This window comes from Salvelinus alpinus, chromosome 9, assembly GCF_045679555.1.
Source record: "Salvelinus alpinus chromosome 9, SLU_Salpinus.1, whole genome shotgun sequence".
Lineage (NCBI taxonomy): Eukaryota > Metazoa > Chordata > Actinopteri > Salmoniformes > Salmonidae > Salvelinus > Salvelinus alpinus.
This window is the reverse complement of record NC_092094.1, coordinates 16,752,718-16,762,489: the sequence shown is the minus strand read 5'-3', so window position 1 is coordinate 16,762,489 and position 9,772 is coordinate 16,752,718.

Here is a 9,772-nt window from a genome sequence, read left to right as displayed (position 1 = left end):
CACAGAGGTAGAACATGAGATAGAACATAGAGATAGAATTTAGAGGTAGAACATGAGATAGAACCTAGAGGTAGAACATTGAGATAGATCATAGAGGTAGAACATTGAGATAGAACATAGAATTAGAACATAGAGATAGAACATTGAGATAGAACATAGAGATAGGAATAGCAGTTGACTCAAGGGAAGAGCTAATGTGGGAGAAGTACTCCTTCAATTCAAACAAATGTCTTTTTTGAGTTTACTGTCAATCCAACAAGGGGTTGTAACCTTGTTGCCAGCGTGATAAGGTAGCCCAGTTCTCTGAACAAGGGAAGGACCAGTGTATGCTGCCCTCACCTGGCTCAAATGGGTAGTAATACTGCCCGTTGTCAATAATGGAGAGCCACAGAGTGGAAAATTACCTGACTAACCCGTACCCCTGCACAAATTACCTCTACTAACCTGTACCCCCGCACAAATTACCTCGACTAACCTGTACCCCTGTACACTGACTTGGTACTGGTACCCCCTGTATATAGCCTCGTTATTGTTATGTAATTGTATTGTGTTACTTTTGGTTTTTATTATTATACTTTTTTTTCACTTTAGTTAATTTTGTAAATATTTTGTTAACTCTATTTCTTGAACTGCATTGTTAGTTAAAGGCTTGTAAGTAAGCATTTCACGGTAACCTGTTGCATTCGGTGCATGTGACAAATAACATTTTATTTGATTATAGTGATGCAGCTGAAGGAGTTGACAACTGGGGCCCTTTCATTAGATGAAGTAGTTAGTCTTCTTCGCTCAGCGCATGATATTCTGTTTGTTCTGTGCCTCATAGTGCTAATGTTTTCTTAAGACCTCAAATATATCTTTTTACCATTGCCCATTTTAAACAGCCTGGTTTGTAACCACAGCTGTGGTCCAACTGATGACCAACAGAATCACTTAAAGAGCAGACTCAGCCTCAACGTGGTCACCATGTAGAAGAGGACCCCACGGTCAGAGGCTGACCGGTGTAGATGAGGCTGACCGGTGTAGATGAGGCTGACCGGTGTAGAAGAGGCTGACCGGTGTAGATGAGGCTGACCGGTGTAGATGAGGCTGACCGGTATAGATGAGGCTGACCGGTGTAGATGAGGCTGACCGGTGTAGATGATGCTGACCGGTGTAGATGATGCTGACCGGTGTAGATAAGGCTGACCGGTGTAGATAAGGCTGACCGGTGTAGATGAGGCTGACCGGTGTAGATTTTATTTTATTTTTTATTTTTTATTTCACCTATATTTAACCAGGTAGGCTAGTTGAGAACAAGTTCTCATTTGCAACTGCAACATGGCCAAGATAAAGCTTAGCAATTTGACACATACAACAACACAGTTACACATGGAATAAACAAAACATACAGTCAATAATACAGTAGAAAAAAAGAAAACAAAAAGTCTACATACAGTGAGTGCAAATGAGGTAAGATAAGGGAGTTAAGGCAATAAATAGGCCATGGTGGCGAAGTAATTACAATATAGCAATTAAACACTGGAATGGTAGATGTGCAGAAGGTGAATGTGCAAGTAGAGATACTGGGGTGCAAAGGAGCAAGATAAATAAATAAATACAGTATGGGGATGAGGTAGATAGATGGTGTCATGCCCTGACCTTAGAGAGCCTTTTTATTTCTCTATTTGGTTAGGTCAGGGTGTGATTTGGGTGGGCATTCTAATTGTCTATTTCTTTGTTGGCCGGGTATGGTTCCCAATCAGAGGCAGCTGTCTATGGTTGTCTCTAATTGGGGATCATACTTAGGCAGCCCTTTTTCCCACCTTCAGTTGTGGGATCTTGTTTGTGTGTAGTTGCTTTCTGCATATAGCTTTACATTCGTTTTTGTATTTTTTTATATTTTTTTGTGTCATTTAAAAAAAATGAAAAATGTACGCCTACCACGCTGCACCTTGGTCTCATTCTATCAACGAACGTAACAGATGGGCTGTTTACAGATGGGCTATGTACAGGTGCAGTGATCTGTGAGCTGCTCTGACAGCTGGTGCTTTAAGCTAGTGAGGGAGATATGAGTCTCCAATTTCAGTGATTTTTGGAGTTCGTTCCAGTCATTGGCAGCAGAGAACTGTAAGGAAAGGCGACCAAAGTAGGAATTGGCTTTGGGGGTGACCAGTGAGATATACCTGCTGGAGCACGTGCTACGAGTGGGTGCTGCTATGGTGACCAGTGAGCTGAGATAAGGCGGGGCTTTACCTAGCAGAGACTTGTAGATAACCTGTAGCCAGTGGGTTTGGCGACGAGTATGAAGGGAAGGCCAACCAACGAGAGCGTACAGGTCGCAGTGGTGGGTAGTATATGGGGCTTTGGTGACAAAACGGATGGCACTGTGATAGACTGCATCCAATTTGTTGAGTAGAGTGTTGGAGGCTATTTTATAGATGACATCGCCGAAGTCAAGGATCGGTAGGATGGTCAGTTTTACGAGGGTATGTTTGGCAGCATGAGTGAAGGATGCTTTGTTGCGATATAGGAAGCCGATTCTAGATTTAATTTTGGATTGGAGATGCTTAATGTGAGTCTGGAAGGAGAGTTTACAGTCTAACCAGACACCTAGGTATTTGTAGTTGTCCACGTATTCTAAGTCAGAACCGTCCAGAGTAGTGATGCGGGCAGGTGCGGGCAGTGATCGATTGAATAGCATGCATTTAGTTTTACTTGCATTTAAGAGCAGTTGGAGGCCACGGAAGGAAAGTTGTATGGCATTGAATCTCGTCTGGAGGTTAGTTAACACAGTGTCCAAAGAGGGGCCTGATGTATACAGAATGGTGTCGTCTGTTTAGAGGTGGATCAGAGAATCACCAGCAGCAAGAGCAACATCATTGATGTATACAGAGAAGAGAGTCAGCCCGAGAATTGAACCCTGTGGCACCCCCATAGAGACTGCCAGAGGTCCGGACAACAGGCCCTCCAATTTGACACACTGAACTCTATCAGTGAAGTAGCTGGTGAACCAGGCGAGGCAATCATTTGAGCAATCATTCAGTCGCGTCTGCCAATAAGACTGTGGTGATTGACAGAGTCGAAAGCCTTGGCCAGGTCGATGAATACGGCTGCACAGTAATGTCTCTTATCGATGGCGGTTATGATGTCGTTTAGGACCTTGAGCGTGGCTGAGGTGCACCCATGACCAGCTCTGAAACCGGATTGCATAGCGGAGAAGGTACGGTGGGATTCGAAATGGTTGGTAATCTGTTTGTTAACTTGGCTTTCGAAGACCTTAGAAAGACAGGGTAGGATAGACATAGGTCTGTAGCAGTTTGGGTCTACAGTATCACCCCCTTTGAAGAGGGGGATGACCACGGCAGATTTCCAATCTTGGGAATATTTCCAATCTTGGGAATCTCAGACGATACGAAAGAGAGGTTGAACAGGCTAGTAATAGGGGTTGCAACAATTTCGGCAGATCATTTTAGAAAGAGAGGGTCCAGATTGTCTAGCCCGGCTGATTTGTTGGTGTCCAGTTTTTGCAGCTCTTTCAGAACATCAGCTATCTGGATTTGGGTGAAGGAGAAATAGTGGGGGCTTTGGCGGGTTGCTGTGGAGGGTGCCGGGCAGTTGACCGGGGTAGGGGTAGCCAGGTGGAAAGCATGGCCAGCCGTAGAGAAATGCTTATTGAAATTCTCAATTATAGTGGATTTATTGGTGGTAAAAGTGTTTCCTAGCCTCAGAGCAGTGGGCAGCTGGGAGGAGGTGCTCTTATTCTCCATGGACTTTACAGTGTCCCAGAACTTTTTTGTTTGTACTACAGGATGCAAATTTCTTTTTGAAAAAGCTAGCCTTAGCTTTCCTAACTGCCTGTGTATATTTGTTCCTAACTTCCCTGAAAAGTTGCATATCACGGGGGCTATTCGATGCTAATGCAGAACGCCACAGGATGTTTTTGTGCTGGTCAAGGGCAGACAGGTCTGGAGTGAACCAAGGACTATATCTATTCCTAGTTAAAAAAAATTGAATGGGGCATGCTTATTTAAGATGGTGAGGAAGGCACTTTTAAAGAATAACCAGGCATCATCTACTGACGGGATGAGGTCACTGTCATTCCAGAATACCCCAGCCAGGTCGATTAGAAAGGCCTGCTCTCAGAAGTGTTTTAGGGAGCGTTTGACAGTGATGAGGGGTGGTCGTTTGGTCGCAGACCCATTACGGATGCAGACAATGAGGCAGTGATCGCTGAGATCTTGATTGAAAACAGCAGAGGTGTATTTGGAGGGCGAGTTAGTTAGGATGATATCTATGAGGGTGCCCGTGTTTACGGATTTGGGGTTGTACCTGGTAGGTTCATTGATAATTTGTGTGAGATTGAGGGCATCAAGCTTAGATTGTAGGATGGCTGGGGTGTTAAGCATGTCCCAGTTTAGGTCACCTAGTAGCACTAGCTCAGAAGATAGATGGGGGCAATCATTTCACATATGGTGTCGAGGGCACAGCTGGGGGCAGAGGGTGGTCTATAGCAAGCGGCAACAGTGAGAGACTTGTTTCTGGAAAGGTGAATTTTTAGAAGTAGAAGCTCGAATTGTTTGGGTTTCCTAAGCCAGGATTCAGACACGGCTAAGACATCCGGGTTGGCAGAGTGTGCTAAAGCAGTGAGTAAAACAAACTTAGGGAGTAGGCTTCTAATGTTAACATGCATGAAACCAAGGCTTTTACGGATAAGATGAGGCTGACTGGTGTAGATGAGGCTCACCGGTGTAGATTGCCTCAGCAATGTTTTGAAGTGCTTACATATAACCATAGGATCAGAGTTGGTGTTGATCTTTTATTCTCTGATAATGACAGAAAAAACATCCATAAACAATTGCTGTGCTGCCCTTATACGCCAAACTCCTCGCTTCCTCATGGGTACAGTAGACAGGGAAGAGGTAAGGAGGGGCAGGGGATGTTTATGAGGGGGAAGACAGAAGGAGAAGGAAGTGCGCAACATTAAAAAGGGCACTTACAACAACAAAAGGAATGTACAGTAATATCAGGGATGATTTTGTGTAATTATATAACATGAAATTCAACACTTGTTACATTAAGCATATAAAGTTAGCTAAACATACTATATATTACTTAGTCATGAAAGATGTCCTCAGATCTGTGTTGCATCAGTCTATCCATGATAATATTTTAGGGCTTTGTGTTTCCTCCACTCCAACATCCACCCACTACAGTCACTAGGTCTAGTATAGACACAATATTAAAGTCATGTCAGACCATACTGTGGTCCAGGGTACTGAATGACTTTAGTCAATAGTCCGTAATGGGCAAACATAGAAGGGCAAACATAGAAATCCCAGAATTTGGCTGACTTGTTTAACCTCATGTGTTCATGGTGGCATCTTTAACAATCAATTTAACATCTGAATTCCCCAATATACCATTACCTCCTCCTTACTAATCCTAATGCCCTGCAGATACATCCACTGAAACAAATATGGGACAAAGCTTTTTGTACTTCAAATTATTTACATTTCAGACACACCAGAGACACCATAACAAGGTATCTGACACTGTCACAAACTCATAACAATATGACCAGTTAATACTGTGCTTGGAGGGATGCTATAGCTATCCTTATCATAGGGCTTATGTATGTCTAATGAGACTCTGTGAAATGTGATCAGGCTGCCTTTTGAGAATCTGTAGGCGAGCGAGTAAACTCCCATTGCCATCAATTCTACTTGCTAACATGCAATCATTGGAAAAAAGAATGGATGACCTACGATTACGATTATCCTACCAACGGGATATTAAGAACTGTAATATCCTATGTTTCACCGAGTCGTGGCTGAACAACTACACGGACAATATAGAGATGGAGGGATTTTCAATGCAACGGCAGAACAGAGAAGCTATGTCTGGTAAGACGAGGGGTGGGGGTGTGTGTCTTTTTGTCAATAACAGCTGTCTAATATTTAAGAAGACTTGAGGTATTGCTCGCCTGAGGTAGAGTACCTTATCATAAGCTGTCGACCACCCTATCTACCAAGAGAGTTCTCATCTATATTATTCGTAGCCGTCTATTTACCACCACAGACCGATGCTGGCACTAAGAGCACACTCATCCAACTCTATAAGGCCATAAGCAAACAAAAAAATGCTCACCCAGAAGCAGCGCTCCTATTTTTACCACATTTTTACCAGCATGTCACATGTGCAACCAGAGGGGGAAAAAACTGTAGACCACCTTTACTCCACACACAGAGATGCATAAAAAGCTCTCCCCCGCCCTCCATTTGGCAAATCCGACGTTCAACACCATAGTGCCCACTAAGCTCATCACTAAGCTAAGGACCCTGGGACTAAACACCTCCCTCTACAACTGGATCCTGGACATCCTGACGGTCAGGTGGTAAGGGTAGGCAACAACACGTCTGCCACGCTGATCCTCAACACTGGGGCCCCTCAGGGTTGTGTACTTAGTCCCCTCCTGTACCTGTTTATTCACGACTGCGTGGCCAAACAACTCCAACACCATCATTAAGTTTACTGACGACACAACAGTGATAGGCCTGATCACCGACAGTGATGAGATAGCCTATAGGGAGGAGGTCAGAGAACTGGCAGTGTTGTGCCAGGACAACAACCTCTCCCTCAATGTGAACAAGACAAAGGAGCTGATCGTGGACTACAGGAAAAGGCGGGCCGAACGGGTCCCCGTTAACATCGACTGGGGCTGTAGTGGAGTGGGTCGAGAGTTTCAAGTTCCTTGGTGTCAACATCACCAACGATCTATCGTGGTCCAAACACAGCAAGACAGTCGTGAAGAGAGCACGACAAAACCTTTTCCACCTCAGGAGACTGAAAAGATTTGGAATGGGTCCCCAGATCCTCAAAAAGTTCAACAGCTGCACCATCGAGAGCATCCTGACCGGTTGCATCACTGCCTGGTATGGCAACTGCTCGGCATCTGACCGTAAGATGGTACAAAGGGTAGTGCGTACGGCCAAGTACATCATTGGGGCCAAGCTTCCTGCAATCCAGGACCTACTGTATATAATAGGTGGTGTCAGAGGAATGCCCATAAAATTGTCAGAGACTTCAGTCACCCAAGTCATAGACTGTTTTCTCTGCGACCTTATGGCAAGTAGTACCAGAGCACCAAGTCTAGGACCAAAATTCTCCTTAACAGCTTCTACCTCCAAGCCATAAGATTGCTGGACAAATTAATCAAATGGCCACCGTACTAAAATATTGAACCCCCCCCCCCATTTGTTGTGTACACTGCTGCTACTCGCTGTTTATTATCTATGCATTGTCACTTCACCCCTACCTACATGTACAAATGACCTCTAACCTGTACCCCTGCACACTGACTCAGTACCGGTACCCCCTGTATATAGCCTCGTTATTGTTGTTATCGTGTTACTTTTTATAATTTTTTACTTTCGTTTATTTGGTAAATATTTTCTTAACTCTTCTTCAACTGCACTGTTGGTTAAGGACTTGTAAGTAAGCATGTCACAGTAAGGTCTACACTTGTTGTATTCGGAGCATGTGACAAATAAAGTTTGATTTGATGTTCACCAGAAAAGATCCTTGATGAAAACCTGCTCCAGTACGCTCAGGACCTCAGACTGGGGTGAAGGTTCACCTTCGAACAGGACAACGACCCTAAGCACACAGCCAAGACAACGCAGGAGTGGCTTCGGGACAAGTCTTTGAATGTCCTTGAGTGGCCCAGCCAGGCCTGGACTTGAAACCCATCGAACATCTCTGAAGAGAACTGAAAATCCCTGTGCAGCGACGCTCCCCATCCAACCTGACAGAGCTTGAGAGAATCTGCAGAAAATAATGGGAGAAACGCCCCAAATACAGGTGTGCCAAGCTTGTAGCGTCATACCCATGAAGACTTGAGTCTGTAAATGCTGCCAAAGGTGCTTCAACAAAGTACTGAGTAAAGGGTCTGAATACTGTGATATTTTAGTTTTTATTTGTAATGAATTTGCAAACATTTCTAAAAACATGTTTTTCCTTTGTCATTAGGTGGTATTGTGTGCAGATTTATGAGAAAAAAATAACAATTTAATTCATTTTAGAATAAGGCTGTAACGTAACAAAATGTGGAAAAAGTCAAGGGGTCTGAATACCTTTCGAATGCACTGTAATTGGATGCTCACAATGTTTAATATTAGACATGTAAGCCACTTAATGTTGAAAACAGCTTGTGGAGGCTGTTTACCATTCAGGTCTGCTGCTGCCCTATCCCTGTAGTACATCACTCTGCTGTGGCAGTGATGTTGATATGTGAGGTCCGTAAGTGGATTGAGGTGTTGGAGGATACAGAACAGGTGGTGTACAATAAGGTGTGCTTTCCCTCCAGTGAACGTGCTCTGTGCTTATCGCCTACTGTACCTACTTGAAGCCTCCATTCAGACATTAATCTCTCTGTATATGACTAGAATGATGTGGTAGTGATGCTCTGTCTTCTGTATCAGGTATGACTTGAAGGCTCCTCCTCCTAAGCTCTTCAGCCCAATCAAAGCCCTGGACCTCTGCCAGAGAGGGACAGATGTGTGCTTGGCTTTATCTAGACCATTTAGTTATACATCTCCATCAGTCTGTAAGATGTCAGACATAATGGTGTTAAATACTGTGCTTTGTTTCAGCGGGAAGAGGAGTAGGGATGTCACTTTGCTCATAATTGACCAGGCTCTTACTCCATTAATTGAGTTTAATATGATGATTAAATACAGCCATATTAGCTCATCTCAATAAGTCTGATCTCTCTTCAACCACTGAGACTCATTTATGGATTTATGATGGGAAGTGCAGCAGACTGGCTCAATGAAAGGAGACCATTCTCTTGGCATGAAATTATGGCTCGTGGATCAATCAATTTAGCAACATATGTTATTGATAGAGTGATATATTAAAAGCTTCTCAGCTCAGCCCCTCAGAATCTTGGACTGGCTTTTCCTGTGGGGTAGAGAAGAGGGGATATCTGAGTGTCACCTTCTCTGACTCAGTCTGTCCTTTAGCATCTATGAGTAGCAAAGACCAAGGTCCAAGATCTGGAACATTCTTTCCTCAAAAAGATTTCACAGTTCTGTCCTTTCTGTCAGATTTTCTCTGGTCAGTCTCTCATCTGTGAAGATCATAGATGGTCTGGTGTTCACGTCATCTATCTCGTCTAGCATCTCTTGTTAAAGAGCTTCTGAAACTGAGCAGCAAATATCAGAGTGGCTACGGATGCAATTTTTCTGTGCCTTTCTTCCCGACACCTAAGGTCCAGATGTGCAGGATTCTCTACTTTACGGACAGTCTATGTTAGCATGCAGATGCTGCATTGACGTTTCACCATTAAAACTTGAAGAATTATCATTCACGATTGACAGTAAGAAATGTGAAGGCAGGGTGGCCACAATGGTTTTGCATAAAGTAGAGGTAAAGAAAGTGTGTTACGGATCTTTCCAGTGGTTCCAGGGGGCGGGACAGGAGGTTACCTACAGTTCCACAATCTCAGCCTATAAATCTTGGCATCTATTTCAATTCCCCAGGGCAGCGATTGGGGACATTGGCCTGTCTAAGGTGTCGTGTTTCGGATGGGACGTTAAATGGGTGTCCTGACTCTCTGTGATCACTAAAGATCCCATGGCACTTATTGTAAGAGTAAGGTTGTTAACCCCAGCTTCCAATTGGCTCCTTCATCCCCCCTCTTCTCCCCTGTAACTATTCTCAGTCAACTTACCTAGTAAAATAAAATATAGTCTGTAAAACTGCAATAATCCAAAATTCTGGTTAATGGTAA